This window comes from Lepidochelys olivacea (assembly GCF_965140295.1).
Source record: "Lepidochelys olivacea isolate rLepOli2 genome assembly, chromosome: 3".
Lineage (NCBI taxonomy): Eukaryota > Metazoa > Chordata > Testudines > Cheloniidae > Lepidochelys > Lepidochelys olivacea.
Genome location: NC_140413.1, coordinates 15130264 through 15143971, shown reverse-complemented (window position 1 = coordinate 15143971; position 13708 = coordinate 15130264). Strand labels below are relative to the sequence as shown.

Genomic DNA, 13708 nt, shown 5'->3' with positions numbered 1-13708 from the left:
CCTTGTTCAGTTTTGCTTTATTCTGATTGTAATGTTCTGGGTTGGGTTTTTTTCATTCCTGTTGTTGGGGGGTTGGTTTTTTTTCATTCTTTTTCAATTCACATTCTCTCCACTGGCTTTGAGCAAACTGGCTGTATTTAATCTTTCTCCAACACCTGTTTAACTGAACTCAAATCAAGCCCCTTCTTTTAAAGTATTTTGGGGAAGTTCTATGGCCTGTGTTACACAGGAGGTCAGACTAGATGATCACAATGGTCCCTTCTGGCCTTGGAATCTACAAATCTCTGAAGTTAAAACAGAAGTATTTCCACCACAATTTTTGCAATTCTTGGTTCTGGTCAGGACAGAGAGTGGAAATGCCAAAATACAACTGGAGAGACTGTTCTCCTGGGGCCTGATTGTGCTCTCACTCTACGGCCTTCACTGGAATTACCACTGATGTTCCTCTACGTTTGGGGCAACTCTCCAAATTAGTGGGGGCTTGTTTAACCTGAACATCAGGGCTCTTTGAGGTTCAAGTGTCTCTACTACATATTCACAATTGAAATCATTACTTAATTGTTAATGAATATGGTCACATTGTTTCTTTGCATACCATAAGGTAGAAGGGGGTTGCCACCTGTCTCGGTGCAGAAGAAACTGCCCCTCCCCTTCCTTCTTATTTGGCTCCTCGAAGCAGCCTTTTATCTAGCAGTGAAAGGAAAACCTTGACACCCAATGCAGGAGTGCTAATGCTTCAAGGCATGGGGATTTCTTAAATCTCCATCCAGAGAATTTTAGCAAAGTCATTACCATCTGATGGCTTTATGGTGCCTTCAACTAAATGAGATAGATGTTCTCAGTCCCCTTCCTAATGGGCAAGTGTCCACATTACCAAAAGATAGTGGTATAACAAACACTTTTTGTTGGTACTCTCAACAGACCAGACAAAAATGGAGTGGGCTATGGAGACCCAAAACCACCGTAACACCAAGAGTTTGCCTCCACAGATCAGTGTTTAGATATGTTGGTTGGAGAAGAGTCAATATAAGAAAGCGTCCACTGTGCTGGTGTCTGAGCTGCACCTATTATGTGGCTAAGGAGAAGTTTTCAGTTCCAGTTGGGACTTTTTGCCAGCACTAACTTCACTTTTATACAAATCAAAGCCTGACGGAGACAATATTTGTTCCTTTCATGTGTCTAAGACTTTTTGCCATCATGAGCTCCACAGGAAATGTATACTTTTTTCACCTCAAAATAGTCACTCGGGTTCATATTGTATAGTAGTCGTAGTATTTATTTGTATTCTGGTAGTATCTAAAGGCCCTGTTCAGGGCTAGATATTGTACATACATGCGGCGGGCTTGCCTCATGGGATAGACCTACGAGTCCTAACTGGGTATTGCCTCTTCTATCCTGCAAAACCCTTTGGAGAATAGCCTACTCTGGTTTCTATACAGTGCCTGGTTTATCAGTTAGCTGTTTACTGTGGATGGGGCATGAGCATGGCATTTTCTGTGGAAAGGTATCACCCTGAGTTCCTGGAATCAACTGAAATCTTTGTTACTCACTACTTTAAAAATAGAGTCTCTTACTGCCTTGCTTTGTCACTGTCTGGACTGTCACACCAATTCTTAATCCTCATCATTTCTGGTTTCTGGGGCATTTGATGGAGCTAACATTTTTTTCTTTTCTTTTTAGCAAAACTCCATCTTTTCAGGGTTTATCCATTACATCCTGAGTTTATTGGCAACCAAACAAGACTGCCATCTTAAAACTGAGACTAAGCCTGTGGCAAATCTGATAAATGTTTTAGACTTTGCACCACAGACCCCACATCTCTCTAATAATATCTATTTCTGTGGGTGGGGATTTATTGTAGTGGTAAGAACATAGGACTGGGAATCAGGAGACTCCTAAGTTATCTTCCAACCTCTACAAGAGACTTGTTGTAAGACCTTGGGTGAATCACATATTTTGGTTCAAGCTTATCTCCAGTTGTTTGATTTCAAGAACTAAACTAATAACTTGGCAGAGGTCATGATCAACATGACAATGTCCTTAGAAGGAAATGATACATGGTTCATTCGATGGGTCCAAGTTCCAGAGCATTTGGAAAGTTAGCTCTCCACAGACTAAGCTTCCCTGAGAAGCTCAGGGTAGAATTACCACATGCTTCTAAACCTATTTCTAATGGAAATAACACACACTCCAAGGCTTTGTAGATAAGTCAACATTTGGAAGCTAAATAGAGGAAACCTTATATTATCGCTAGCCATTTGAAAATAATTAAACTTCTGGATGACTTTATATTGAGAAAGACAGTGTGTGCTTTGGATCCTCAGGTGAGGTTACTATCTAGATGTAGCTAAGCCTAAACTGCCCCCCTTTTCCCACTCCCATAACTCAGTGAGGAGTGTCGAGTGGCACTGTTGAGCACTAGTGCAAGTTGAAGTAATAAGAAACTTTCAGTTGAATCAGTAGGACAGAAATGATAGGGGTGAATCTCACAGGGTCCTTGTCACCTTAGTTTAGGCCCAGAATTTAGGTTCTGTAAAATATGAAATTAATAGAAATATTTCAATGAATTAAAAACAAAAGCCGAACCATATTGCTCTGAACTCATACCAAACAGCATTTTTTTCCTTGTAAACCAAGCCACTTTACCTACATTTTGTGTCTGTGAAGCACTAGTCTTACCTGTGGCACTGTATAAATGAGTACTAATAACAATACTTATCAGAACCCATTCTATACCAACGTGAAACAAAGGAGTCCAGACCCACTGCCCAAGATGGGGAAGTACAAACAAAGAATGTCAAAGAAAATAATGAGGCCAGACTCGCATGGCTCAACCCTCTGCCCCCCTGCTATTCAACGTCTATGTGAAGCTGTTTGGGCAGCAGGGGCTACGGTGCCAGCAACACATCGATGGCGCTCAGGCAGTATATCTCCTTTACATCAGGTGTCAACAGCACAATCTCCTTAGACAAAATCAGCAGTTGGGTGCAGGCAAGTGACAAAGACTGAGAAAATGTGTCACCTCTATAACATCCCAGTACTGATGGCATCTGCCCTCTGACTCTTAATCTCGTTCACCACCGTGAGAGCCGTTTGAACTCCTCATTGTTGCTGGATGTTCAAATAGCTCTGTTTAAAAAAAAAAAAGCCTGTATCCCTCTGCATGTGGCAGAAGATTATGCCCCCATACGCATGCTCACAACTCGCCACAGCGATCTGTGCATTTGTGATCTCTAGGCTTGATTATTGCAAGTCATTTTATCTAGGGTTGAAGCCGCACATCTGAAAAAGTTCCCTCTTGTACAAAGAGCAGCAGCCAATGCACGAGGCAACACCAACTCTGTGACCACATCACCCTGGTGCTCCACTCTGCACAGGCTGCCCATTGAATCCAAAGTCTAGTTCAAGGTCTCTCTCCTGACAGTCAAAGCCCTCCTTAGCATCAGCCCCAGCTATCAGTGAGATCACCTCTCTCCCTGCACCCATGACCTCCCAAAACAACCTTGCACTGGCTCAATGGAACTGCTGAGCAATAAGGGGAAGTCTTATGAGTCTCCATCTCCTGAAGTCTCCAAACTAAGACTGGATGCTTTCCTGAAGATGTGCTTTAGCCAAACACAAATTATTGGGCTCAATACAGGGATGACTGGGTGACATTCTATTGTCCATATTATACAGGAGTTCAGACTAAATGATCTAATGGACCGTTCTGGCCTTTAAATCCATGAATCTGAGTGCAAAATTGTTAGGAGATCTGTTCCTGGAATAAGGAACTTATTCTAGCAATATAAAAGAATGGCATCTGCATTCAGACCTAAATGCTAAATTCATTTCGTCAACATAATTCTCCCACAATACGTTTTTCACACTCTCACACAGCCCTACAACACACAGGTTCACTTTCACACAGAAACATAAAGACCAAAAAAAACCCACAAATACTGTGTAAACTAATCAAACTATTTCTTCCTCAGGCTGGGAAGGAAAGAAGAGTGTGAGAGGTTATTATTTCTATTCTTAAATCATAGAATCATAGGACTAGAAGGAACCTTGAGACATCATGTAGTCCAGTCCCCTGCACTCAAGGCAGGACTAAGTATTATCTAGACCATTCCTGACAGGTGTTTGTCTAACCTGCTCTTAAAAATCTCCAATGAGGGGATTCCACAACCTCCCCAGGCAATTTATTCCAGTGCTTAACCACCCTGACAGTTAGGAAGATTTTCCTAATGTCCAACCTACACCACCCTTGCTGCAATGTAAGTCCATTGCTTCTTGTCCTATCCTCAGAGGTTAAGAAGAACAATTCTTCTCCCTCTTCCTTGTAACAACCTTTTATGTACTTGACAACGGTGATCATGTCCCCTCTCAGTCTTCTGTTTTCCAGACTAAATAAGCCCTTGTTTTTCAATCTTTCCTGGTAAGTCATGTTTTCTAGACCTTTCATCATTTTTGTTGCTCTTCTCTGGACTTTCTGCAATTTGCAAACATCTTTTCTGAAATGTGGCGCCCAGAACTGGACACAATACTCCAGCTGAGGCCTAACCAGCGTGGAGTAGAGTGGAAGAATTACTTCTCGTGCCTTGCTTACAACACTCCTGCTAATACATCCCAGAATGAAGTTCGCTTTTTTTGCAACAGTGTTACACTGTTGATTCATATTTAGCTTCTGGCTACATGGCACTTGGATAATTCAGTAACTTAAGTCATGGGCACATGACTTAAGGGGAGGCAAAGGTGGCTTTACATTACCTACATGTTCCCCTGATCCTGAGGTAATTGGGAGGCCAGTGTGGTCCCCAGCACAAAGTAAGGTAACCTAAGGGCTGCTTTATAACTGCACATGCAAAACTGTATGTTCATGCAGTCATGTTAAATAGGTGCATAAATTCTGCATCCACATTTATATAGGTGCAGTTAAGAGTCTACGGTTCTAAAATCAAATGCAATCTTTCCATCATGTCACAAAGATCATTAATCTACCAGAGCTGTCATCTGTGAACATCACTCAATAGTAGAGGTGAAACATGTAATTGTGAGGCACAGTAACCTAGGTCAGCTTTTTCTCCTGGTCAGGGTATCAAACCATAGTAGTACAAGATATGATGTAACCCTGCTCAAGAACAATATCCTGCACTTCTCTAGCACCTTCCATCCAAACATGTGAAAGCACATTGCAAACATGAATGGTTTTACTGTCATCCCCCCACACCCCTGCCAGGTAGGTATTGTGATATCAGTGATGCAGATGAGGGACCTCAAGTACAGCAAAGTTAAATGACACGCAAGGTCTTCCAGAGAGTCTGTTGAAGAGCTGGAAATTGAATATGTCTCCTGACGTCCAGACCTCCATCTTAACCACAAGACTGTCCTTCTTCCATCTATTAGAATTACTCTACTGCAATATAATAAGCAGATAAATATAATAGACTAAGAAAAATAAAGGGGGCAGGAGAGGGGAAATAAAAAGGAAAGGCTCAAAGATGCTGTTTTAAATCACTGGTTTCAGTTCGGGGTTTTACTATTTTCTATGGCAAAGAATAAGTCACGTAAATTCCATGTTAACAGGTATTTTGTACAGTCCCATAAAAGCCAAGGGGCCATGGGTTTTTAAGACCTTTAAACTATAGGGGAAAATTCAAGCCAGTGACTTTGTGCTGTGCAAAAAATCCTGAAAGGCAAGGAGAGTAATGTAACGCACACAGCAACTGGTTTGAACAGGGAAGTACGAACTGGATTTTCAGTCCTGATTCTGTGATCTTGCTGCCAAACAGGGGTTTGCAAAGCAAAGGCCTCTGAAGATTTCTCATACTTCTTGGCTTATTCTCCTGTTCATCTTAACAGAAATCAGCTGTTCCCCTCCTCACTTAGCCAGTATGTTGCAGGATAGAATTTAGCATCTGCTCTGACTAGTGTTAAAAAATGAGAACATCCTGCTCTGTTAGGAGAACACCACCACTGGCAATAAAACGGCAAAGATCATTCAAGATTCCAGAGACCTGCTTAAATTAATCTTTCCTTCCACTTCTCCCTCAATGGATAGAGACCACTGCTTGCCTTTCATATTCCCTGACATTTCCTTCACTTGCATTGTGCTCCTGATTTCCTAGAATTTGGGATCAGGATCGTTCTCTTTTTGGGAGAAGCTGCACAGAGGAGTTGATCTCTGAGCAGTTTGATGCAGTAGGTAGGATGAGATCAAGCTATCAAGGACTTTATTTTTTGTGTGTGTGGGTGGGTGTTTTTTTTTTTTATTTTAAACAACTGCGGAAAGGAAAAAGTAAACAAAACTGGGGGGCTGCATCATTATTTATGCTCCAGTGTGTGTATTTTTAACTGTACAATGCCATAGCCTGTAGGAATAAAAATGAAGGGGGACAATTTCACAGTGAGTTTGGCACCCTTTTCCCATGGACTTTCTATGGAATTTGCGCACCTTACTTCCCTGTGAGAATCTGACCCCCAAAGGGCCACATGGTGTCATCAATTTTTAAGAAGTCAAAGAAAAATGCTGCGCAAAAAAACCTGATGGAGTGATAAAGCCTTAAGCTATTGAATGATGTCAGCTGAGTTCCTGCTGATGTACACTGATATAATTGCAATCAGAATCCAGCCCGGTTAACCATAGAAACACTGACAACTTGCTACATAATGTCACATTTAAACTTTGCAATTTTTTCTTCAAATGTTGGGTTATTCTATCAGCTTTTACTCTATATCTTGATGATCCTTTCTATTTGAAAAGGAGAGGCTGAGAATTATGTTCAGTAAGTGCAGACCAAATTGTATCCTGTTCTTAGCTATACCTTTGTAAATCCAGGGTGAATCTGTTGACAGAGCAGTATTTGGCCTTATGTCTGCATTGTTATTGGCCTGCTCAGCAACTTGCAAACTGGGTTAACTTTCTGTAAACATGTGGTTTAGAAACACACTGTTTAAAGAGATACTGGCCAGTGGCTTAGGCCTGAACACCAAAGTTGTAATAAAAAAGGAAATTAAAATAACAAATAGCATGTTCAAAGCACTCAGTAAATATTAACTAATCCTCAAATAACCCTGCAAAGTAAAGAAGTATTAATATCTCTATTTTACATAAGGGGAAACTGAGGCACAGAAAGGGATGTGACTTGCACTCAACCTTACAATTTCTCAAAAATGTAAGTAAATGAAGTTTTTTTTTAAAAAATTAAATATTCCCATGGAGGACTAGACCCCTAAATGCAACAGCTCTGTGATCATACGTGAGGCCCAGAAAATGAATCCAATCAGTCAAGATTCACTGTCCAACCTATGCAAAAATTAAACAGCACAAATGGTGAAAAGAAAACTGTGTTAAGTTCTTTTGGTTATGTAGGGGATCATTAGCAACCCAGAGAAAGATGTTTTGGAGGCAAGTCATTTAACCTTAAATTTGCAAGCGGCTAGTGATTTTTGGTGCTGGTTTGGAGGGCGAGGGAGGGGTTGGATACCCAAATGGAGGGAACTGTTTTTTGAAAAGAGCTGACCACATGCCCTTCAAAAATCAGGCCCTTTTAATGTGACTCAATTTAAGCACCCAAAAGTTGAGGCACTCAATGAGAATTTAGGCATTAAGCTCTTTGCACCTATCTGTTAAATAGGGATAACAACTCACTGTTCACAGAGGGTGCTGTGAGGATTAATAAATGAAAAATTGTGAGGGGCTCAGATACCGCAGTAAATGGGGGCAATATAAATACCACAGAGAGATAGTAGTATTTTGGAGATAAGTCCCGGTCAGCTACTACAGCAATGGAGAGAGATTTATAATGATCGTGTACCCATAAGCGTGAACTTGTATTCTATATTTCTTTGATGTAGTTTTTCGCTCTACGTTCATGATGTGTTACGGGCTGTTTCCTTAAAGGTGCCGAGTTGAGCTGCTCAAACTATTCATGCAAACCCCTTTATCTCCTGGACTCAGCCTCTATTCACAAATTGTCTGTGAACAGTGCACACGTTTTTAATAAATTTGTTTGTTATGTGAAATTTTCCAACATACTTTTTACGAACAAATTTCAGCCTCTGCGTTCTTCTCAAACTGTTCCCTATAAGAATTAATTCAAGTCTGGCTCTATGAGCAGTACAACTGGTTACTTGAGTCACATGGCATTGTCTCTATTCCCTGATTGTACCAGTTCAATCCTATGGTTTAAGCAGTGCCAACACTCTGGCCAGGGGTGAACTCCACCCAAAAACATTTTTAATAATTTCCCCACTACTTGCTTAGGTCTAGTGCTTGGAAGTTTGCAGCATTTGACCAAAATCTGCATATCAGCTGCTTGAATTTAGGACTCTATCTTCTCTCCTCTTGTAAAAACGTTTTATAATTTTTTGTTTGTTTGGTGCTAACAGTGAGCTCCGTGTTGAACATAAAGACAGATGCTGTCCCAAAGAGCTTGTTTTAGGGCACTGAGAAAGTAGATTTAGAGCTTCTGTTCTCCCTCTCATAGCAGAAGAACAATGGGATAGCCAATGAAACTGAAAGATAGCAAATTCAAAATGGATAAAAGGAAATACTTTTTCATTCAGTGCACAATTAGACTGTGGAACTTGCTGCCACATGATGTTGTTGAGGCTAAGTTGTTTATATGGATAATAATAAAAATGTCCAGAGATTTAACAATTAATGCAAAAAAAAGTTTTAGAAGAGATGAAAAACCTCATGCTCAGGGATGCTAGAACAATTTTTATAGTGGGGGTGCTGAGAGCTATTGAAACAAACTATAAACCCTGTATATAATGTAAACCATTTCAAGTTGGGGGTGCAGCAGCACCCCCAGCACCCATCGTTCCAGCACCAGTGTTCAGGCTTCAGGGTTTAAAATGGTCTCTGACTACTAGGGATTAGAATGAGACTTTTGTGGAGCAGATTATCTCACATCTGCCTATTGTGGGGTTCTTGCACCTTTGGCCACTGTCTAAGACAGAATACTGGTCTAAATGGACCACTGGTCTGATCCAGTCTGCTAATTCCTATGTTTTCTTCTAGGAAAGCACATGAGCTTTCAGTTCACAACCCTTTGTTCCTTCTGCTATCTATGAAGCCCACCTTCATGCTCATCATCCAATTAGAAAGAAACTATTTCTTATGCAAAACAAACTGCTGATGTGCTGTAGATCAGCTTGAAATACTCTGGTATTTTCCCCTTCCCTTACATTTTCACACACAAGTGTCCCTTTTTTGTCTCGTGAGCTTGACTGTGTTCTCACACTTCTGTAAATCAGGAGCAATTTCACTGAGGATGTGGGGGAGAAATAGCTCAGTGGTTTGAGCATTGGCCTGCTAAACCCAGGGTTGTGAGCTCAATCCTTGAGGGGGCCATTTAGGGACCTGGGGTGAAAATTGGGGATTGGTCCTGCTTTGAGCAGGCAGTTGGACAAGACCCCCTGCGGTCCCTTCCAACCCTGATATTCTATGATTCCTCTCTGAGGTTATAACAAAAATCTGGTCTGGAGTCTGAGACTAAAGGCCATAGTGTTTGTGTGCTTTTGAAAATCCCTCCACTAATTTATTTGAATGCACTGTTTTACATTTTTCTTCTTTTGGATACTAAACAAAACAAGAAGTTGAGGCAGCAATGTTTGCTGAGGACATGTGAATGATGAGTTCTCAGGGCAGCAGAACTCAGACTGCAGAGTTGCATGCTCTACGGTTACCAAAAATGACTGCAGTTATGAATCAGTGACTGCAGCCATCCCTGTGCTCTGGTTGACCAAGAGGTCTATGCACTAATGATTTTTATAGTTTATGGTATAAGCAGTTACCAAACTCCTTAACAATAAGACTTGGAATATATTGAAACACTAGAGAATGAAGTATGTTGCCTGGCACACTGGTGGTTCTTGCTTTCCGGGCAAAGTTTTCCTAAAGTCAGGGGCCAAACTGGTACCATGTTCACCCACAATCTGAGGGACTGGATGTTTGTATTACAACAAGCAGCTATTAAATAGCTATTAAACTACTATTTACATTTTCATCATTAGACTTCAGCATTAAAGATTTCTTAAGATGGATGGCGCCTATCACACCTCCCTGAGCTATTGTTTCTCTCTGGAAGCACTGCTTTTGTTCATGTCAAGAAGGTTATCTTCATAACTACAAAGGGCAGAAACTTAATTGCTTTAACTATATTTCGCAGAAACTGATGGGGCTTCTGGAGAAGTGATCATTTGATGTTATCACTGGATCCCCAATCCTGAGTAAAATACAATAAATCAAAACTGCACCTCTACCTTTTTGCCCTTTGTTACTGGAGGTTTAATAGGACTGATGGGAAGAAAAAGAGCTATTAACTCCTTTCCATATGCCTTCAGCTGCAGGCAGCAGATACATTACTCCTGTCTCAGACCCACACCTAAGAGCTGCTATAAATGCGAAGTAGATATTTATTCACAAAAAATAATGCAAACTGATACCATGAGGCTAAGGCATTTTGTGGGAATGCTCTATGCAGGGATACTCTTAGACATAAGCAATGCAAACAGCTATTTGTTCTATTCCTCCCATCCTCCACGTGGTCCTATGGCAACTCAGCAGCTCACACAACAGGCTGATCTCCTGCTGCCGCTGTCATGGGGAGGGGAGGAAAAGTTAACTTCTCCCAGATCTCCTCCTCACAATTAGTCTGACCAGGTGCAGGGGTCAGTCAGGTAGAAGTGAGAGTGCTGAAATCTGCTCAAGGTCTCCCCAAAATCCTAAGCTCTGCTCACAATGCCTCATGAACTGGCTGTTTGTGCTAAAATTCGCCATTAGGTTTCAGAGTTATCACTCAGTGAAAATGAATGGGAATGTTTACATCCCTCTGAAAAATTCTGTTTAAAGTAGTTTGGCTGCAAACTCAGGAAGAAAGCAGTGTTTGGGAGTGGGGGGTCAGATCTGAAAAGTTTTCTTTGCAGCCATCCAGACTGGAAACTTTATCTTGATGTTTAGATGAAACCTTAAACACTGCAGAAAATGAAGAAACAACCGATGAATTTTTGGTATAGTAGCCCATGGTATATTAGCTCTATCCAGTCCTTGACTGTTCAGGTGTATGACTTGGATAATTAAAGAGACAGCAGAGGAGAAGAAGCAATGAAGAACATTAACAAAAAAGCCATTTTATTGAAAATGAAATTCAAACTTCAAATTAATATTACAATCATGAGAAAATGCCAAACAATTCAATTTACAGTTGCAACATACAATACAAATAGTCCCTTTGAACTTAAAGTAAACTCATCCACAATCGCTGTCTGTGGCACAAAGCAGAATGTGTTTGTACAATATGTGCATGAAAAGCAAATCTTGGGCAACGGTATTTGAAAAAATAAAAAACTTAAAGCTTGTATTTACAAGAAATGCTACAAATGTTTTGTTCCAGCGGAAATTCAAGACTGGTAAAACATATTTAACAACAACAACAAAAAGGAATGTCACTTGTATTACCTAAAACAAAGTTATTGTAAAAGTATGGTTTTGGCTGATATACTTAAAAGTACTGCATTTAAAAAAAAAAGCAACGAGTTATCTGTAAACGTGGAAGTAAACAAACATCTAAAAAAGTTCTCAGAAAATGTTAAAATGAAATGCATTATATTAAAAAAACAGTAAGAAATTCAGGGGTTCAGAGAATCGGGCTTCTTTGATCTTGTACTCATGGCTGGTACCGGTTATAATTATTGCTTTGGTTCATGGCTTGTTGTCTATCTGAATCCTGGCACACTGTATCACCTGGATTCCATGGCAGGCTCCAGTAATCAAGGCAGAGCCGTACTCCGATAAGTATGACAGTGCAAAAGTTTCCCCACTCAAAATGGCGCCTGTTGAGACTGATAAATCTTTGCTGGGGGACTGCTGGCAGGAAGTTGAAGACTAAGAAGTACACAGCAGCTGGTCTGGTAAAAGAATCCATAAATGCCACTTTAATGACATTTTAGGTCAAATCCAATGTGCTTCATACATGTGGTCCCATTGACTTCAGTAGGTCTACGTATATGAGTATGGAGAGCTGGATTTACCACCCTATTTTGTATAAAGGACATCATACCTGTTCTGATGTAAGTACATCTTTGGTAGAATCTGAGAGAGCTGGAGATTAACAAAGGCATTTCGTTCTTTTTAAATCCATGAACTGCACCAAGACTTCCACTCCCCGAAGGAAAAGGGCTCTTGTACCTCTGAGGAAATAATCCTCATAATAATCATAATGTAAATGATACTCTAAGATTAACTCCATAACATACATTTTCCTGAAATCCTGAATCAAGAACATTTCCAAATTCACTTGGAAGCATTTTCCAAAAGCTCAGACATGCGATTGTGCACTGACATGTTTGTGTAGTTACCCCCAATCACCAGTGCAAATATAGGAAGAGATTTTTCAAAAGTGCCAAAGGGATTTAGGAGCACACATTCTATTAAAAGTCCATGGGACTTGTGCTCTTAAATCTTTGGGTGCTTTTGCTATCTCCTTCTTAGTATTTGCCTGCTTACATGAGCAGAATTAGCCATTTGCCTGTGTGAACCTAGAAGCTGAGCGCATATCCACATAAACCATGGCAGCAAACCACCGAACCCTGGTCAACAAACTCTGTATTGGGGGGCTCATGATACTTGTGCTTAAAATAGCTGTGTAGGCAGTGCTTTGAAGTTGCAGCTTAGGCTGCAGTTCAGGCTCTGAAGCCTAGAGAGGGGGATGGGCTTTAGAGCCCAACTGCAATGTTTACACATCTATTTTTAGCACAGTAGCATGAGCCCCCCCTTGTCAACCTGGCCTGTCAGAAAGCAAGTGCAACAAACTTAAGCATGCATTTTGCATTGCATGCAAAAGCTATTTGCAAGTCTGTTCCTAATGGTCCAGTTTAACAATGGGGTGACACAAACAGAGTTATGTAGGTACTGAGCAAAATGGAAATCAGGTCTGTGATGGATTTATCCAGAAATCAAATGAAGTGCTTGAATGGTACAACAAAATCTTTAAGGAGAAAAAAAATTTCTGGGTTGCTGCCTGCAGCCACTCTCACAACATTTCAACACAAAAGCATCCCTAAAAAATTATTTAATACGCATACAGTAAATCTTTACAAAGCCCTTCTCAGCAATAACAAATAACGTACAAATATAGTACCTTTTATTAAATAGGAAACCGCTTGCACGGGCAGTACATGTTTTTTCTTTTGCTTACTAAACAAAACACAAAACTGAAATGTGTAACCAGACACTGGCTTTTTAAGTGCTACTGAAATTAGCAAACGTACTTTACAGTTACAAATAAATGGACAGTGGTATGCTTCAAGCTACCACAAATAAATAGAATCAATTACAGCTTCCATCTTTGAAGGAAAACTAAGTATTAGAAAAGTGTCTTACTTATTTAAGCATACTTAGTATACAACCTTTAGAAGGCAAAGATTTTTTTGTTTTTTTAAGAGCGAGTAATCACACCAAATTGTGAGGAATGTACCATGGTAATCTCTGTAGCTGACTGGCTAAACCATCGACTGATGATGACAATGTCTATATTGTCCAAATAAATTATTATACTGGATGACTGTTCACCATTTATTTAGTGTGAGGATTACATCCTCATTGTCAACAGAGGTGCAGCCCAAGGAGAATACTGGTTACTGGACGCAATTAAGACTAGCTGGGTCAACAGAGAGCACTGCATACTGGCAGCATGAAGCCTAGGCAGGCTGCACTTCT

The 13708-nt window shown here is 40.4% G+C and overlaps 1 protein-coding gene across 1 annotated transcript in view; it reads right to left on the bottom strand.

The window, feature by feature from the left end:
- Window positions 1-13708, bottom strand: part of RUNX2 (RUNX family transcription factor 2) — a 281113-nt gene that overhangs the window by 72790 nt on the left and 194615 nt on the right. The window lies entirely within an intron of this gene.